Genomic DNA, 19,245 nt, shown 5'->3' on the forward strand with positions numbered 1-19,245 from the left:
GTGTGTACATTTATATATATATATATATATATATAATTTTATTATTATTATTAAAACGTTATTTTCCCCAGACTTCATATAGATTATTTTAACAAAAATAATAATAATAAATGTTAAAAAATGCTAACAAAAAATAATGTTAAATATAGGAATTATATAATATAATAAAAATAAATATAGCACTTAAATATAGCAATTTATAATGATTCTTGCTATATATATATATATATATATATATATATATATATATATATATACATATACATATATATATATAATAATAATAATAATAATAATTATTATTATTATTATTAAAACGTTATTTTCCCCAGACTTCATATAAATTATTCTAACAAAAAATAAATGTTAAAAAATGCTAATAAAAGATAATGTTTTTTATATATAAATATATATATATATATATATATAATTATTACTATTATTAAAACGTAATTTTCCCCAGACGTCATATAAATTATTCTAACAAAAAATAAATGTTAAAAAATGCTAATAAAAAATAATGTTTTATCTATCTATCTATCTATCTATATATATATATATATATATATATATATATATATATATATATATATAATAAGCCCATTTTATAAAAATAATAAAAAAAATCTAGCATTTGCTGAAATGAATCCAGATGATATCAATAATTTTTTTTACTATTTTGCATAAATGTTTTTAAGTCTCACCCTGTCAAAAGACGTTTATATATATATATATATATATATATATATATATATATATATATAAACGTATATATATAGATGGCACTATACCATTCTTTTTGAGATATTGTATATCATTGTAAGACGACCGTGTTTTCTGGGCATATACCATAGTATTTTTGAAATACCTTGAAATAACATGGTATAGGCTACATCCAAGTAGCATGGTATTACCATCGGATACAATCACATACCATACTGCCATAGTGCGCCACAGTACTTCATAAATCTTTCCCTATTTTGTACTGTAAGTACTGTACATGTCTATCAACACTGTCCTTTCCATGTGCCACATTTAGCAGCGCTTGTTCTCCGTGCTTTAAACAGCTCCGTTTCCCGTTACGCTCAATTGTAGGCAGAGCTCAGGAGCGTATGGTGCTGAAACCGAGGCTGTAACGTCATTCTCCACTCTAAACCTCACCCACCCTCCCAGAGGCGAGCAGCTCTTTCACAGGCACAGGCGCAGACGGACTGACTGGCTGGAGCTGTAGCGGATTGCTGTAAGTATCGCATTTGCGCGATATTCTATGGCATTACAGTAGCAAGTGTGTTGCGCGGGAACTGTGAGGGGATTATGATGTCACAGTTTGATTAATACATTGTAGCGGCTGAACGGCGGAATGTTACAAGGCTGCAAAGCAGACCGGCACAGGGTTTGCGGAAGAGCAGCTCAGATGTCTAGATAGAATATGGCGGAGCTGGAGTGAAACAATTCAACTCCTTAGATTTACCAGACTCCGCTTTATGGCGAGAATAACCGCTGGGAAGTTTGTGTAGAAGCGCGCCGATGTTAGCGGTGCTGTGTTGTCTGAAGAATGGCGTTTTTTGTTGTTTCATGCTCACGGCACTGTGGAAGTTATAGCGGAAATGGAAAAGTTGTACGAATGAGTAGTTTAACGAAGCACAGATTATCAGCTTCTAACCGTCAAAGTACATTTTTCGACATGGTTTACGTAAAGCTATGAGTAAGGAGTGTCAGGCATTGTGATAAAAGGCACATTTAGCGCTTCTAGTGCAGTCTTTCCTTCTAGATTTGACTGATTACCGGCCCCGCCTAGTTCTGTTCTGTTCCTCAGTCGAGGGAGATGATGACTAGTTCATTCAAGAAGAATTGGAGAAAATGAGACTCGATTTGCGTTCACGTCGGACTGACTGTCAGATCACGGAGGAATACTTTGGACTAGTGCTTTTCAGAATTATTAAAAACAGTCATGTTGCATACCACTTCATAGACCAGAAAACACCACAGGGCCCTTATAGACTCCTAGTTGGATGTGACATTTTGAATATTGTCCTTTGAGAAGAGATATGAGACTGAAGTCTCTCAAAGAGGTTGTTAAAGAAGATCCTGTTGCTTCTCCATGCATTTTTAATGGCTTGATCTTTAATGATGGTGCTCTTGTCAAATTATAACAGCCTTTCTCCAAAGGTGTCTTTACACAGGCTGCTCTGAGGTGGCTTTGTGTCTGCTCCATGTCAAATAAATAACAACTAAAATATGCCAGCTTCCACCTCAGCAAATCTATACCTGATGCTGCTTTGCTTTTGTGTAAAGAAATGCAGCATCAATGCAGCCTTAAGGTGCGGCCACATTTACTGTTGTTCAGTGAATTTCTATGGGCAAAGTCCAGTCATTTTAAAAGGAATCCACGTGATCGGGATTTTTACATGAGGGTTTCCTACGTAGGTTACGTAGGTAACTTGAATTCGCCGCACTGACCAACAGTGACAACGGGTATTTTGCCCATTAAAATTTCATAGAAAATTTGCCAAAATGTTCACATTTCCATTCATCGTATTTTTTCCCATTTGCATTTTTGTGTAAATGCATTGAAGCCACCTCAGTTTTGTGTAATTTGTGTAAATTCACCTTTTTTGTGAAATAAATGCAGCTTCTGTGCCGCCTTTCCAGTGTAATATGGCTCTATTTGTGGAACTTATGTGACGAATTGTGCAACCACTAACTGTGTACATACCATTTCCTGTTTTTGAGCAAACACTTGTCATTCCCAATCACGGAAAAGTAGACAGCAATATATCTGTCACTGCCCTAGGCAGATAAGTGTATGGCACCCTTACATTTCCTGTCTCAAAACTGTGTTGTCAGTTCACTAGCTTTGTGTGAGAATTATGAGTTAACGCGGTCATATATTAGGTATTGCCTCATTTTTGTCATTTCTACTTGTGTCATCCTAATATACGTAGAGGTTTAATTTTATTTTTTGTAATTTATACATAATTTTTATGTGTCAGAATTGTCAAATTGAGATACCAAGGTTGTTACCATACCAACTTTTTTTGGAGTGCTGGGTCACGACGACCTCACCCTACTGGGGTCTGACCCCGATCCTGTCCCTCCTAGAGCGAGAGGAAGGAAATCCCCGTGATAGTGTGTCCTCTTGGGCACAGAGGAATGCCGGTCTGTAGGCTCTGTTGAAAATAACAAAATGAAGCGTCGGACTTCCTTTCAAAGAAGGCCGCCCACTGTTTGAACACCCTTTGCAAACCTGGGTTCAGTCCTCAAAGAAACCTCTTTAGATAGTGCCACGTCTGCTTTGATGTGTCGATTTCAGGTGTACCGCTTTCGTATAGTTCCTAGTTGTTTTGTATAATTATAGTCTCAATTGTTGCGGTTGACAGTGTGGTTCTTGTTTTGAGCTGTATCAGAACTTCCCAGCCGTACTCTTGTGGGAGTCAAACCGTATGCAAACAAACACAAGGTCTGTCAGGGAAGCAAATATCTCTGACTTTGTAAATGGCAGTTCTAATACAGCTGTCGGGACTGATTCCTCTGGAGGGCCGTGTCAGAATAACTAGCCTGCTAGTCTGAATTACGCTTGGTATTTGTCTAGTGTCACTGTATTATGGGGCTGTAACCCCTGTATGTTCAGAATAATGGTTGATTATGGGTTTTTCCCATTTCAGATCCTACCTTTTGAGTCCCTGGTATTGAATATTGAGTACTGCGAATAGCTACGACGTGAGTAAGCTGTGTGGTTTCCCACCAAGGCTTTGACATTTGACTAGGAAACTGAATACCGTTTTGAAGCCAGTGGGTAATGAGATGACAAAACATTAACTGCTAGCTGTCGGTAACCGTTTGAGACTTTTAGAGGAACCAACTGAGCAGAAAGGAAAGGAGATGTTCTGGAGAGGAAGAGCATGACAGTGTGGGGAAAAGAAGGCTGTTGGTGTCCCTTAGTGAATTGGACCACTTCCTCTTTAGGCCAAAGGGCCTCATGAAACCTGGTGGCCCTGTCATGCCTTCCTTCCTCCTTTTAAGTCATGTGATTATTGTGTGAGACTGAGAGAGGGTAAAGATAGCTGATGCATGCATTGGGTTTGGTTCAGATACTTAAATTTTTTTTAAATTTTTTTTTTAATTGTTAAGTATCAACTGGCTCTCAGTGTAGAAAACAGAACTGGCTCTCAAGCAGTTTCCAAGGGTTACTGAGCTAATGTGGTGTAGCTCAGCTTGATGCTTACGTTTTCTAACGCTAATCCCAAAACAATTCCACAGTCTATTCCCACACATCATTGTCCTCATTTAGGCGTGTAAGCCATGACTGATGACTGTGGCAGCGATTTGTGACTTGCGAGATTGGGACCTTTTTTGAGTCTATGATTCAGAAATAGACATTACAACGAAGCTTATGATCAAATTGAATATTTGTTATTGTTTTTGTTTTTTTTATGTGCACTGCCGTTCAAAAGTTTGGGGTCTCTCTCTCTTTGTGTGTGTGTATTACGTCTATTTTAAATAAATGCTGTTCTTTTGAACTTTCTATTCATCAAAGAATCCTGAAAAATAGATCACGATTTCTGCAAAAATATTAAAGGGTTATTTCACCCAAAAATGAAATTTCTGTCATTAATTACACACCCTCATGTTGTTCCACACCTGTAAGACATTCGTTCATCTTCAGAACACAAATTAAGATATTTTTGATGAAATCCAAGAGGTTTTTTTTTTTTATCCACAATAGAAAGCAATGAAATTACCACATTAAGGGGCCAGAAAAGTAGTAAAAACATTGTTAAAATAGTCAATGCGACTACAATGGTTCAACCTTAATGTTATGAAGTGAGGAGAATACTTTTTGCGCGCAAAAAAAAAAAACGACTTTATTCAACAAATGCGCGTGATGTTGACGCAAGAGCCGGCCAATACTGAGCCAGCATTCAGACATAAACATGGAAGCGCTGAACTGCATTCTCTACGTCAAATGCGTACGAGACTGATGGGGAGAGATGAATTTGTTAAATAAAGTCATTATTTTTGTTTTGTTTTTGTGCACAAAAAGTATTTGTTAGTTAAAAGGAGTGTTTTTAGCATTGAAATGTACAGTTTGAAAAAAACTTACAGAACTGGTGACATTTGTTGTATTGAAGGTTAAATTTGAGAAATGTCATCGATGCCAATAGCCTCGTGGGCAGCAGGCCGACATATAGCACAGTTGCACTTCGGGTGTCCCGAGTTCGAGTCCTGGCTCGTGGACCTTTCCTGATCCCGTCCCCCTCTCTCTCTCCAACTGTCAGCTTACTGTCCTGTCATAATAAAGGTAAAAATGCCAAAAATAAATCTTTTTTAAAAAAAAAAAAGAGAGAGAGAAATGTCTTGTCACAAGGTCAATAAATAACAGCCTAAAAAATAAATAAAGAAAAGCATACAAATATTCAAAATGATATTTTTATTTTGCCAAATTTATTTTTAGTAAATATTAGATCTATCAAACCCCTTCTTATGATGACCTCTTCTGTTATAGGCTGAAATCAGATTTAGAAATGGTTTGAGCAACAAGTTCATGAAGCGGATTTACTCATTTGTCTGCCGAGTATTATGTGTGTAAATGCATCCCTGGGGTCTATATGCTGTAGTCAGTCAGACGTCAGATGCCCTGCATGTGTTGACATTTGACACTAGAGGTTGGGCTGAGTTCTCATTGATCTCGTCTCCCGTTGTTCCTTTTCCTTCCATAATCTGCCTCCCGACTCGTTGTTTTCCAGTCTCTAAGCGGCTTATTGGTTCTAGCAATAGAAATAGTGTTATTGCCTTAGTCTTAGTGACAATGTTTTGACAGGGGATGTTTGACACCTCTGCCCTTTGAGCCAGTGTTCGTAATTGTTCTGGGCATCAGTTGCCTTGTAGTTTAGTGTAACCACATCAGAAGTGGGGGAAATAAGCTGGTTCGACGGTAATGCTATGCAGTGCAGATCTCTTTGTGTTTGTTTACGTATTAAAAGAATAGTTTGCAGTTTTCATTTAGTCATCCAAACCCGTATGGCTTTCTTTCTTCCTTGAAACACAAAAGGAGATGTTTTGCAGGATGTTCACGCTGCTCTTTTGTGAATGGTGGCCAAAAATGACAAAATGGTCACTCAAAAAATGAGAAAAAGTAACGTCATACCAAGTTTGATGTCAGTGATGAGAAATGTTATTGGTTTTTATTGAATATTGAATATGCGAATATTGAATTTGCACATATTCAAATCAGTGAATAACTATTTAAATTTCAGTCTGTTCTAGGGCTGCACAATTAATCAAATTTGTAATCGTGATTAGATATATTTTCCATGTAATCGTGCCTTTGAACGATTACGAAATTGTGGCATCCATAATCGTTCAAAGGCGTGATTACATGGAAAAAATATCCACTTACATTATTCTGTTTGCTTAAGAGGTGTGTAATGTTGTGAGAGGCGAATCACAAGTACTTCAAAGTGTAAAAGGTCTAACCCAGCACAAAAGGAACTACCAGTGACGCAAGTGTACGCTGATTGGTCGAACGACCGCAAAACACCAACACCCGCCATTTTTAAAAAGCTGTGCACACAGCCTATATATTTACTCCAAGAACTAACTCTACAAACATGGAAAGCAAAAGATAATACTTTTTCATATACTGTCTACTTTTTTTTTGTATAACAACGCCGTCAAAATAGAAGTCACAACAACAAGTGCAGTTTACATCACTTCAGAGTTCCTACTGGCGGTGCGAATGCAACCAGGAAAATGGCCATAGGGAACAATAAGTTCTCGGGGAACCACCCTGGTGGCAAGTTCCTATAACTAATTTCCTAGATCCCTGACTAATTTCCTAGATCGCCCCTGTGACATCCCTGGATCAAATTCACTTTTAATGTATGGAAAAGAGCAGCATGAACATCATGCATAACATCTCTTTTTTTTTTTTTTTCTTGGGTCTGTAAAAAAAAAAAAAAAAAAAATCGTTTTTGGAATAAGATGAGGGTGAGTAAATGGTGACAGAATTTTCATTTTCTGTTTCTGTGAACAGAAATTGAGACCGCACTGGTTGAGAGGATGTGAGAAAAAGAACAAATGTTCACTTTGGTAAGTCATTTTAGATGCTTTCTCAGCAGAACCCCCAACAATTTGTCGCATCAAAAGGAAATGCTTGATTGTGAAACCATGATTGCTGCTCCATGTTTGTCACTCATTCTCTTTGACAACCTGTAACCTAGGTGAGTCGATTGACTTGCAAATAACATGTTGGGATTCAACATGGATTTTGACAGGGCCACTAAAAACGACACCATTCACCAAAACAAAAGCCTTTTCTATCTGTTACATGGTCCCTGAGGTTACTGGATCTTTTCAAGTTGTTTTTAATGCTGCGGTAGCTCAGATCAAAAGGTTTAGCATGCTAGATTTTTAAGCCCTTACATGGGCTTGATCATCATCAGTGTTGTCTCATTCATAATCATTGCTTATAATAAGCCTTTTATGTATTAGTAGGTCTAAGTTCTGATAGATAATTTGACACGATTAGATTTCTTTTGAACCGGTTGAAAAACAATTAATGGCAAACAGTGGGCCAGACTGCTCAAAGTTCACCCTCTGATAGATGCTATGTCATTGTATCTTTTATTTCAGTCTGTCTCTGATGTAATAGCCCTTGTGTTTGCTCCTAGAGATGATTGCATGGTTTCATCGAGATTTGAGTTTGAAAAAGACCCGTGTTAAAAACGCAACAAATACGGTGTTTGTTTTCAGCCCTGCTGTGGTTTGTGTTAATTACAGACAAGAGACCAGTTTATGTAGTCATTACCACTAGACTGTGTTGCTTTGACACAGATTTTCTGCAGGCTATGAGTTGCTATGCTAAATTTGCCTGAGCTTTGATTGCGCGTCTGTAGTCAGCTGCTAGCTGAGGTGCTAATAAATTTGCTGGCTGGTTATTGGCTCCATCCTGACTAAAACAGCACCTTGGACTTTCTCAAGTCTGGCGTATCTCTCACTTGTAGCCTTATCTGCCACAACTCTACGGGGGTTCGATTCCGCATGGGGTTGTTTCACTTTGGGGCGGACACTTGTGGGCATTTTTACTGACTGGTTCTAAATGCCATGAAACATTCATTTATCTTTCATAAAGTTGGCATAGTTTAACTTACTGTTGTTGTCATTATCATATCTTTCCTAAAGATCAAAGAAAGACCGATGTCCATGTTTTATCATAGGGATGCACTGATATTTATATTCTGGCCTATCGTTATTTTTATGTTATGGCCGATAGGGCAGAATTGATTCGCGGATTGATTCTGAGATTTTCCGAATGCATCGCGATTCTCTCTTGAATGATTCCAAGCTTTTTTTTAACAGCTTGTTTTTAACAGCAGATGGCACTCTAGGCTAGTTTTTAACCGCACGCTCAAATGCTCACGAAGAAGAGCGCTCGTGCATTCGGCTAAGTACTTGCACCTCAGAATGCTTCTATGACGTGAGATTAATGTAAACAGCCCACTGCAAACACCCTTGTAATTCACCTCAACTTTTTCAAAACTTATGAATGATTATTTTATAGAAGTGTTGTGTGTAAGGAATTGGAAGAGAGCAGAGTACGGCTGTTTGTAAAGCACGCAGTGCCATCTGCTGTTAAAAACTAAGCTCAGAATCGATTTGAGAGAATCACGATGGATTTGGAAAATCTCAGAATCAATCCAGAATCATTTCTCGATTCGTGTTTCAACGATTTATTGTCCCAGCCCTAATGGCCGATATTAAATTCTTTATTAATTTGTCTAAATAAATTAATAAAAAAACACAAACTAAAATCAGTTATTTAAATGCTACAAGTGAGTTTAGGCATCACAATATTACAAAATTACAGTATGAAAAATATTAAATTATTGGTGTTTTTAACAATTAACTTTGAGTAGATGGCGACAAAGGTAATTTAATGGAAAATATAGGAATGTATATCCAATATTGACAAAAATATCTTGAATATTATCTGATAAACAATATGATACTGATGTATATTGTGCATCCCTAATTTATAACTAAACTAATCCACATGAGGTGAAAACTAGGGGTCGACATGTTTTTCAATAACTGATGCCAATACCCATATCAAAAGTGACAGATATAATGCAGATATATACATAATAAAAGTAAAATGAACTCTTTACCCAATGTTGACCCAATGAAACTCAATTTGAAACAGAAATAGGTAAAGTTGGAATATAACATGACGGTAACATTTTATTTTAGGGTCTTTTAACTAGTTGCTTATTAGCTTGCATATTACTAGAATATTGGCTGTTTATTAGTACTTATAAAGCACATATTAATGCCTTATTCTGCATGACCGTATTCTACATTCTTATACCCAATACCTAAACTTAACAACTAACTTACTAACTATTAATAAGCAGTAAATTAGGAGTTTAAGGGAAAAGTCGTAGTTAATAGTGAATATGTGTTCCCTATACTAAAGTGTTACCAACATGACAATGTTGGTTACTAAATATTGGCAGATTAATTGGTTCTCTAATAGTAAAAATGTCTTTTAGAATTTTACGCTTAGAGTTTTTCTAAACTCAGGGGTTCGCACATAATGTGTTTTTCATTACGCTGCACTGCTTTTCCTTTGTTTTTTTTAATGTAATCATCCGCTAGATGGATGTGTTTGACCAGTGTGTTCACGTCTTTTTCAGCGTTTCGTGCATGACAAAAGAAGTTCAACTTTAAAAAAAAAAAAAGAGCACCTCAAGAGCTTTCTTTTTTTTTTCCGTTCAACTGACCTCCGTCTTGTGTTTTATAAATGCATTCTGTGTCAATGGTTCCTTTGAAGTCCGTAAGCCATTGTCTTCTGCTTCAGATTTTTCTAGAAATGTTGCAAGTTAGCCTAAATGTTTAAACGTACATCAAAATGCGCATTACGTTTGTGTGTTACCACTTACTGAGAGAAGTGACTCCTGCTGAAAAACCTGCAAAAGCTTCAAGAGTTTGTTTTATTTATGGCACCGTAGTAAAGAGATTTTGCACAAAGGAGCCCACTGCAGAGAAAAAAGATAACAGAGACCGTATGATGGGTTTCGTCTGGGCACTTGTCTTCAGGGACATGGGAAACACTTAGATGAAACTTGCAACACAAAGCCCAGCTTAAAGGATTCCAAGGACCCTTTAATCACAGTGGATATTGACTGGTTTTTCTGCACTTATGTTGCTTATGGCAGTTTTGTGAGGCCTTACACATGAGTAGGAGACCAGATCTAAGTCAGGGTCAGAGGTCAGGATTTGGGCCTCCTGTGTTTATGGGGTTACAGGTCACGGTAGAGACCCATAGAGACATGTATACACAACCTTGTTAAAGTAATAGATTGTGGGAAATTTAAAATGTGGTAAGGAAGGGGTTGAAGAATTCCCGTGTTGAAGGCTGGTTTTATAGAGTCTTCATGGAGTTCTCAGCTAACTACAACCCTTTTAAGAGAGTAAATTAAAGCATTAAAGTCACAGACACGATACCATTAGGGATGTATTCGGAAGTCATCATATTTTCAATTCCGGAGAAGCTAATGGCACAGAAATGACATACTTTGCTTTTAAAGAATAGGTAGAGAAAGCAGAGAACAGGATATTGAGAAGTTTTAGGTAGTTTTAAGAAACAGCATTATTAAAAATGTGACTTTTCATGCTGCAAAACTCAAGACTCATTGTAATGTCCATAGACATTCAGTTTGCGTTCATTGTGATCCCAACTGGATTACAAATTTGTTTTGCGATAGAAGCACTTTCACAAACTGACTTCACTGAATCCAGTTTATTTTAAATGCATTTTATTTTATTTTTTATTTAAATAATACAAAATAAAAATATATAAAATGTTCCCTTTGAAATGTGGGCTTGATTATAGATATCCTTGAAGCCATACACTTGTAGATTTGTTATTTGGCTAATCCAGTCTGCTCTTCTGATTTGTAGCTGTCAGCTCAGGCCAGTTGTTGTTTTGTGTGTCTTTCTAAATAGACGTCCTTAAACAGCTCTGTGGATTTTAAATTAATCCCAGCAGCTTCAGATAGACTCAGGGACTGTTTAGTGCACTACTGTAGAGCTCTCATGTATCATCCGCGTGTGCGCGACCCATTCATGTGTATATGAGTCTCTCTGTTTGCGCATTTGCACATCATTTGAACGGCAATCCCTTTTATGTTTTAAGTTGCATTTTTTTTCCAGCTCCAATGAGTAGCACGCTCATCTCTCTGGGGATGTGCACGCGCACGTATATTTGCATACAAGCCTATTTGTACGATGCCGCACACCACGATTTACCTCCCGCTTACCTCTCTTGTCGAAATATCAGTTGACTTTTCTACGGAGTGACGTTCAGACTCCCTCCGATGAATCCCGTGGGAGAACGTGGTGCTTCTCTCCACACTCCTCAGAATAGCAAAGCTAACCACCCCTGCAGATCCCAGCAGTCTGTTCAGCTCCGAGAAAAGAAAACGCCAGGCACCAGCAGGCACCAGCAATCCCGGCAGGCTGACTGTCTTTCCTCTGCTGTCCTCCTAACCATTTGCACTGAAATGGACTAATTTACTTTGTTTGCTTAAAAACATAGTTTTTCTTAGCTTGGTAATTCAAACAGAAAGCAATTATAGTTTAATTATTCATCTTCCTGCATGGGAACATAAATGGAATTGATTTGGACCTGCATTTTGACCATAATTAGCTTAATGATTTCTGTTTATTACTGCACTTCAGTTTGCAAAAGCTGACGCATGACTTTCTTTTTTGCATAGGGCTTTCCCTCTAGGTGTGGATTTTTACTGATGTTTATAACATCCATTAAAACTGAAAGGAACACTTTTAAATGTTCCTCAGTCTCAGTTTTTTGAATATCAATGTATGTGAAAAGCTTTGAGTATTCGACAAACAAACTGTTGCTGGCCACATGCAACAATGACTTTAAGGCCAATCATAAGACGCCTACGCTAGCACCCACTTACACTGTAAAATAGAATTGTTGGTTTAACTTAAAAAAAGTAAGTTACCTGGTTGCCTTAAAATTTTGAGTTCATTGAAATTAAAAATTTGAGTTAATACAATGAAGGCGATTGGTTAAATCAACAGAACATCAAAATATTATGTTATCTGAACCACATTAATTATCTAAGTTGATTTGACAAAAGTAAAAATGTTGTGATAACAAATCGTGAAAACATTTTTTACAGTGTGCCTGTCTTTCAGCAAGGACTACTGGCACATGTTACGACAACTAACATTCATGAGTCAAGCTACAGTTTATCTTATAAAGAGCTTCTCCCACTTTTCTGCTGATGTGGATCCTCTAATCACATCTCTTGGTTTGTCGTAAATGGTACAAAATTGCAGCCAATTCGTTTATTGATTGCTCAACGCTTAACTGAGCACACTGCAGACTCAAAATTTCCAAATTAACCGGACTAATAGTTTCCCCTTAGCTTCGGACATTTTAGGTACAAAGCTGTCTAAAAAAAGACCATGATGAGGCATATTGTGATCAAGTGACAAGTGTAGTTCTGTAGCTCCTTCCTCAAATCAGACTCCCATTCTGATTGATTATTGAACACTGTATCTTCTCAGTCTGTCATTAGTAATAAGTAGTGCATAATTGATTTAGGTTGTTTTTATAAATGTTTGGAACATGCTTCTTTTGTTACTTTGTGAAAACATATTGGTAAAAGCACACTAGGGAACTGAGGAGGTAATTTTCACTAGTTGAGTGTGGAAATCCCCATTAGTTTCTATATATATTGAGTTTTTTTTTTCAGTTTATAGATTTTCATTTTTTAAAACTTCCTCACAGTCATTGAGCAAGAAATATTGTTACCAGTATTTTCAACATAGGCTCATTTGGAAAAACGTGGCTCTACTCCAAAAGCATACCTATACATACAATTCATTGCCGTTTTCAGCTGAGATTAACACTAGTGGCAGTAAGCTAATGCATTTTTATGTTAGTATCACAAAACCAGATTCGGATGTGGTAAACTTGCTCTGTAACTCACCTGGTACAGCACTGCACTTGCGATGTGGAGCACTCGGGTACAAGTCCTATGAAACACAAGTTGCAATTAAGTGGCTCATAGACTTTAAAGGTGGGATAAGTAGATTTTCAAAAACGCTGTTGGACATTGTTGATATTTGAAATCAACCCAAACAAACCCACCCCTCTCTTCATTGCTCTGCCACCAAAACTCACCCTCCAATTCTAACCACCCTGCTCCAAGTCGGTCTCGAACCCCAGCCCGATCGCTGCTGGCATGTGAGGCTGAGTGCACTGACAATGACGCTAAACACCTCATTCTGTGGCGGTCGTCAGTGCGCAGTAGTTTACCTGCACAACTCTCACTATCTGGCCACTGTTACACACGCAATGCGAGTGGATGTCTGTTTATCACAGCTGACGCGCAATAAAATGCTTCATGAAAAATAAAGCGCAGATGATGAACGAACGACAAGGAAGCACAAAAAATTAACGTACAGTACACAAGAGTAAATACAAACAGGTTTTCGTTGTTAGTCGCCAACAGCACAGCAGCTCCAGACAATCATTGACACTCAAACCCAGTGTTACTCACATGTGAAGCGGAATCAAAGCAGCCTCCGCGTCTGTTTTCAGGCCTTCCCGCTTAGCTCTCTCCAGCGCTGGAAAGCTTTTCTAATATAAACGCGGGTCCTAAAGCGCTTGCCCAGTCATAAACCTTCATTCCAGTGATATTCTTTTGAGCTTTTTGTATTGTCTCTCATCTCTCTTTCTGCAGTTTTCTGGGTTTTTTTTTCAAATCTCCCTCTTGCTCATTCTGTCTGCTCGACAGTCATACGCCCCTTAATGATGATTGGTTACGTGTTTGTTGTTGGTGTCGGCCCGACTAACTTCCAAACAGTGTTGTTGAAAAACTACTTACTCCACCTATAAGCAAGCTATATTGGCCTTGCCGTCTAAGCAAGTGTGCTTTTATCCTACGTTTGCTTTTGTTAACAATATTGTTTAGGTTTATTGTAGGTGGTACGTTATTTTTTTCAAATGCGATAGAGCATTAACCTTTTAGCGCCAACCAGCTGACATTTCATTGTTGAATTGCCAAGATACGTACAACAATCAGCTTAATAAAACATTGGCAGATTCACGTTCGTTTGTTGGATAAAACTGAACATGCTTTTAGATCCACTCACTGGACATTTCACTTTGAAAGTGGAAAATACAAGAAGAAATTTTGCAGAAATGTCGCAACAGACTTATTAATACTGAGCCTGGGTTGAATTTTTTTTACTGATATCTAAAATGGCTTTCAGGTGGTCTGGATCGTTTTTTGTTTTGTTCAATAAATTGATTTTTCTTTTTGCTGCTCTGCCTCCAAGTTGAGACACTCATAGTTCAGCAGTATCTTTCCTTTTTTTCTTCTTGAAACAGGCAGGCAGGGTAGAATTAAAGTTCAATCCCCTTCATCTGCCTTGGACAGTATCTTTTCATCATCTTGCACAGTGGGTGTTCACTTAATCAGAGCGGCGAGAAATGTCACTGCAGAATGTCAGTCTTCTGAAATGGGGTGGGAGTTTTCTGTCTTTTGAGATCAGTGGGCGTGGCCTGGGGTTCTGAGATGGGGTGTGGCCTGAGAGCTTGGGTGGATGTGGTCTGTGCTTTGAGACCGGGTGGGCGTGTTCATAGATAAGGTGGGTGTGGTCTACATTCTTAATATTACACATCCTCATCACAGCTGTAGTGATATGTTTATCTATAGAGACTGTTCATTTCCCTTTGCTGTGTTGCTCCTGTGAGGCATTGCAGCATTATACGCTGACGGTTTAAGCAGTTAAAACAGTTTGCCCTTCCTCTAGAGAGGAAACTGATGTTCATACTAGGAGCGAAGTGACATATTTACAACTCTCCATCTAGTACTTGATTCGAATACAAGCTCTTAGATGTCTGACAGATGTCTTAATCTGTATCTAGGGACTCAATGATACTAGTCAGCTAAAATGCAGATTAAATTTTAATAAACAGCTCATGGCTTGATGTTGGGATGTTTCGATAGACTTCAAGAGATTGTTAACCCCAAAATTCATATTCTGCTATTATTTACTCGCCTTCATGTTGTTCCAAACCCATATGACTTTCCTTTTATGGCACAAAAGTAGATGTTTCCATGTGCTGAATGAGGACTGAAGCTGTGGAGCTTCAAAAAAAGCACCCTAAAGGTGGTTCAAATGACTTTTAAGATACTTATTCCAAAATTTCCGCAGCTGTACAATAGCTTTGTGTGAGGAACAGAGCAATCATTTTTATTGTACTTCCACATTTTCAAACTAGCCTGCCATAATGCATGACAAATAACAGCGTTTGGCATCATTTACATAAAACTTGTTGCGACTTCAATATTTTAAGTGCATAACAACTTGGTTCAATCAAGTCATCTGGTGAACATTCCTGCATTTCTTTATATCGCAAAAAAAAAAATGGCAGAAACAGTAAAAATTGCAATATCAGGTTTTACCAGTATCATGCAGTCCTAGTTCTATGTGAACGGCCCCTCATTGTACGCAAAAAAGCAGTGTGTACATTCTTCTAAACTTCTCCTTTTGTGTTTCACAGAAGTAAGTCAGTCATACAGGTTTGTAACAATGTGATGGGGTGGATATAATGACAAAATGTTGATTTTTGGGATGAGCTGTCTCTTTAAAATAAATTAATTTAAAGGGAGAAATGTTGTATGAAACGCAAGCTAATGTATGAAGCCTCCATTAGCCCAAGCATTTCATTTGAAACTTAAAGAGACTAATTTGAGGGCTGACATTAAAAACTCATTAATGTCTTTCTCTCTCATCCACAAGCATATAAACACGCCACATACACACCATCTTGCATCATTTGTGTTGCCATTATAGCGTGCCAGTCCGCCAAGAGCATATCATTTACTGAGTTCATCTCATTTCTGAGTGGATTCAGGTTTCAGGGTTCCAGACCCAAGAGCAGATGAGTGATCAGTGCTCACGAGAGCTCTCTTATGCAAAGAACCTAGAGATGCTGGCAGTGAATCAGCACCTGTCTCATGTGCGGTCATGTTCCCTCTGATGACATCACCTGCGGGAGTCGTGCATGCACACGCTCGGCTATGTTTGGCATTCTGCTCACACACGCATACCTATGTATGTCAGAAAGATTAAAGAAAAAGGAACAGGACGATGCACAGTAATAATGTGCATGTGTTCCCTGTTTATACTCCATCACACACTGTCTTTGTCTCCCTGTCTCTCTTTTTCCTCCTCTTGTGTCCTCCGTCTTCGGTCACGCACTCTTTAGGTCAGTGTGTTAGACAACCTGGCCTGCTGCCAGGGTCTGTTTGTGAGGTAAGGACTGCTTTTTTCTCTCGCAGTCTGGAATGGGAAAAATAAACACAATAACCACAATCTAACACCCCCATTTCTTTCGCTACTGTGTAAATTTCTTTATTAACCAGAGCATTGCAGACTATTCTGTTCTTGCACAAGCATTTTAAGGGAAGGTTAATGGAAAATGGATGTTCCTTGTTTTTTTTTCTTTTCTTTTCTTTTTTTAAAGTTATATGTAGGTTCAGTCTACAAGTCCGACCAGACCATTTATGGATTTTCTTTCTTCTCCAAATTTCTGATATTTAAATTCTGTCCGATACAGATAAGCCAAGATTTATTTTTAAGTTATGGCCAATAACCAATGAAATGGCTGATATTAAAATATTATTGCTTAATTAAAATAAGCAATAAGTCACTAAAAAGCAGTCATTTTAAAATGCTACAAATGAATTTAGCTACCACGACGTGAGATATGAGTTCTTTTTTTGGCCTCTTTACTTATCGATGCCTGAATTTAAGGGTATGTTTACACGACAATGATGTACTAAAGTTTTTCCTTTGCGTTTTTCGCGTACAGATGACAACATTGTCTAAACAATCCCTGTTCACACGAATCTGCGAAATAGGGCTGGGGCGATACATCGATTCTCAATCGATACAATGAATCTGGATTGATCCTGATATTTTCTCGCTCTAATCGATTCTGAGCTTAGTTTTAACAGCAGATGGCACTCTAGGCTAGTTTTTAACCGCACACTCTCAAACGCTCAAGAAGAAGACTGCTGGACAGCACTCGTGCGTTCGGCTGAGTCATGTAAGTGGTTAAATATACTTGCACCTCAGCTCAGAATGCTTTTATGATGTGAGGTTTGTAATTCGCTTCAACCTTTTCGAACTTTATAAATGATTATTTTAAGTTTAAGTGGTGTGTGTAAAGGAACTGGAAGAAGGCAGAGTAGGAGAGTTTCTAAAACACGTATAGTAGTGCCATCTGCTGTTTAAAAACTAAGCTCAGAATCGATTCGAGAGAAAATCGTGATACATCGGAAAATATCAGAATCACTCCAGATTCTTCGTATCGTGAATCGAGATTCGATATATTGTCCCAGCCCTACTGCGAAAACTACTGAAAACACTGTATTATACATGCCAGGCCAGTAGTTGGCGATGTTTCATTGTGTAAACTCCAAAAATGCGAATTTGTGAAAACGGTGACGCCATGCACGTGTATTATGTGTTCAGATACGTAGGGTATTTTATTTTTTTTTTTTAACAGAGATGAAAAAAACATTTTTAAAAACTTGCACTTTGAAACTGTTTTCAAAAGTTTGTGTTTTCAGGCCCCAAAATTGCTTTTCTCATATAAATGAACAGGCCAGAATTTTCTGTTATTAGTTGAAAATGTGTTGTTTAAATGGCCCCTAAGTTTGAACTACAGTATGTGCAGTGCTGGTTAACCAGTCATACAGTATGGTCGTTTGCTTATAGATGTCTTAAGGGTACAGTAGCAAAAATAAGCCATTTAAAACAGGGTCAGAGAGGGTTTCAAATCAGGTAAAACATCAGGTTTTGTCTCAGAAACCTTGGACTTAAAAGAAAAAGAAATGCTACCCTTTTAAGGCACACTCGTGGGAAACTCAGTTTCTCTAATGCTTTTCTACAATTGTTTGAGGAGTCCAGTGTGGAGATGAACCATAAAAGCTGCCCGTTGATTGCAGACACAGTATCTGATGTGTGCTTTGGATTTGGACTGCCAACATCACACATCAGTGACTGTGAGTTTCCTTATAAAGACACAAGACAGCGGTTGCATGGGACCGCCCCTTGATTCTGAGAGGGCGCAGCTTGTGGTTTATTAGGCGCAGCTATCTGGTTTCCGTCGCTGCAGGGAGGCCTGGGAGATGGAAGGGCCTGCTGCCTAATCACAACCAGCAAGAGCTTCCTGGCACCCCTCGTCCACGTCAAAAAAACGTGCCATGCAACTTCTCCTGTCAAGCTCAGATGAAGCCCTTAAATCGACCTCAGACCAGCTGCTGCTTTCCCCGCCCTCTGTTGATTAAGTGTGTATGTGTGTGTGTGTTTAGTTTCTTACGCCAAACCACTACCTTCTTTTTGTTCTCCTGCATTTGGCCGTCAGGAGTGCAAGAACAAATTCTGTAGTGGGTGTACACTGCATGTGTGTCTCACATCTGGCTTCCCCATGCTTTTGGTTAGGGGCTTAAAGAAGGGGCCTGAAATGTAATGCACATATTTCTCAGCACAAAAATCTGTACTGTTACAAGCTGCTTGTATTGAATATAGTCTCACAAAATAATCCGGCCTTTTTGGGTGTTTGTGTATAATTAATATGTTACATTTTAATGCATTAATTTATTTAATTATTTATTTATTTATTTAACTGTTTCATTCTATTCTGTGTGATTACTAAAAAGACATTTTTTTATTGAATTTTATTAGCATGAGAAGAAGCAATGCAAAGGCTTCAGTGCCAAAAACATGTTTTACTAATATAAGATTAAGTCCATAAAGCGTGACTATTTCATTATATATTTAATTATTGCATATTTGTCATGAGTTCAGTGCATGTCCTGTGCATTTTAATGAATTTTGAGATAAAATTGTTTGCAATATAATTTACTTCGATACTGACAGCATTAGGACATAAATCATATTCTAAAGCAAACTGGTGTAAAAAAGTGTGAGTGTGTGACAAGCATGCTTTATTTATTTATTTATTTTTTTTAATTACATAAATTTATAAATTTAATTTAAATAATCCACACAAAGCCAGTAATTACACATGCAATTTTATTTTGTGCATTCTTTAACACGTTAACCATAAAATAAATGAATTATTTTAATCGATTGATAGCCTAATTAGTGCACATGACA

The 19,245-nt window shown here is 37.8% G+C and overlaps 1 protein-coding gene across 3 annotated transcripts in view; it reads left to right on the top strand.

Annotated features, from left to right (window-relative positions):
* The first annotated feature begins 1,082 nt into the window (after nt 1–1,082).
* rap1b (RAP1B, member of RAS oncogene family) overlaps nt 1,083–19,245 on the top strand; it is a 63,672-nt gene continuing 45,509 nt past the window's right edge. The window contains exon 1 of one of the 3 annotated variants that reach the window (XM_051892187.1): nt 1,083–1,240. The gene's annotated coding sequence lies outside the window, so the exon portion shown is untranslated. Of the gene's footprint in view, nt 1,241–7,068; nt 7,093–19,245 lie in introns of those variants that run through there. The other 2 variants (XM_051892188.1, XM_051892189.1) reach the window with 2 other exon arrangements.

Source organism: Ctenopharyngodon idella, chromosome 4, assembly GCF_019924925.1.
Source record: "Ctenopharyngodon idella isolate HZGC_01 chromosome 4, HZGC01, whole genome shotgun sequence".
In the NCBI taxonomy this organism is placed as follows: domain Eukaryota; kingdom Metazoa; phylum Chordata; class Actinopteri; order Cypriniformes; family Xenocyprididae; genus Ctenopharyngodon; species Ctenopharyngodon idella.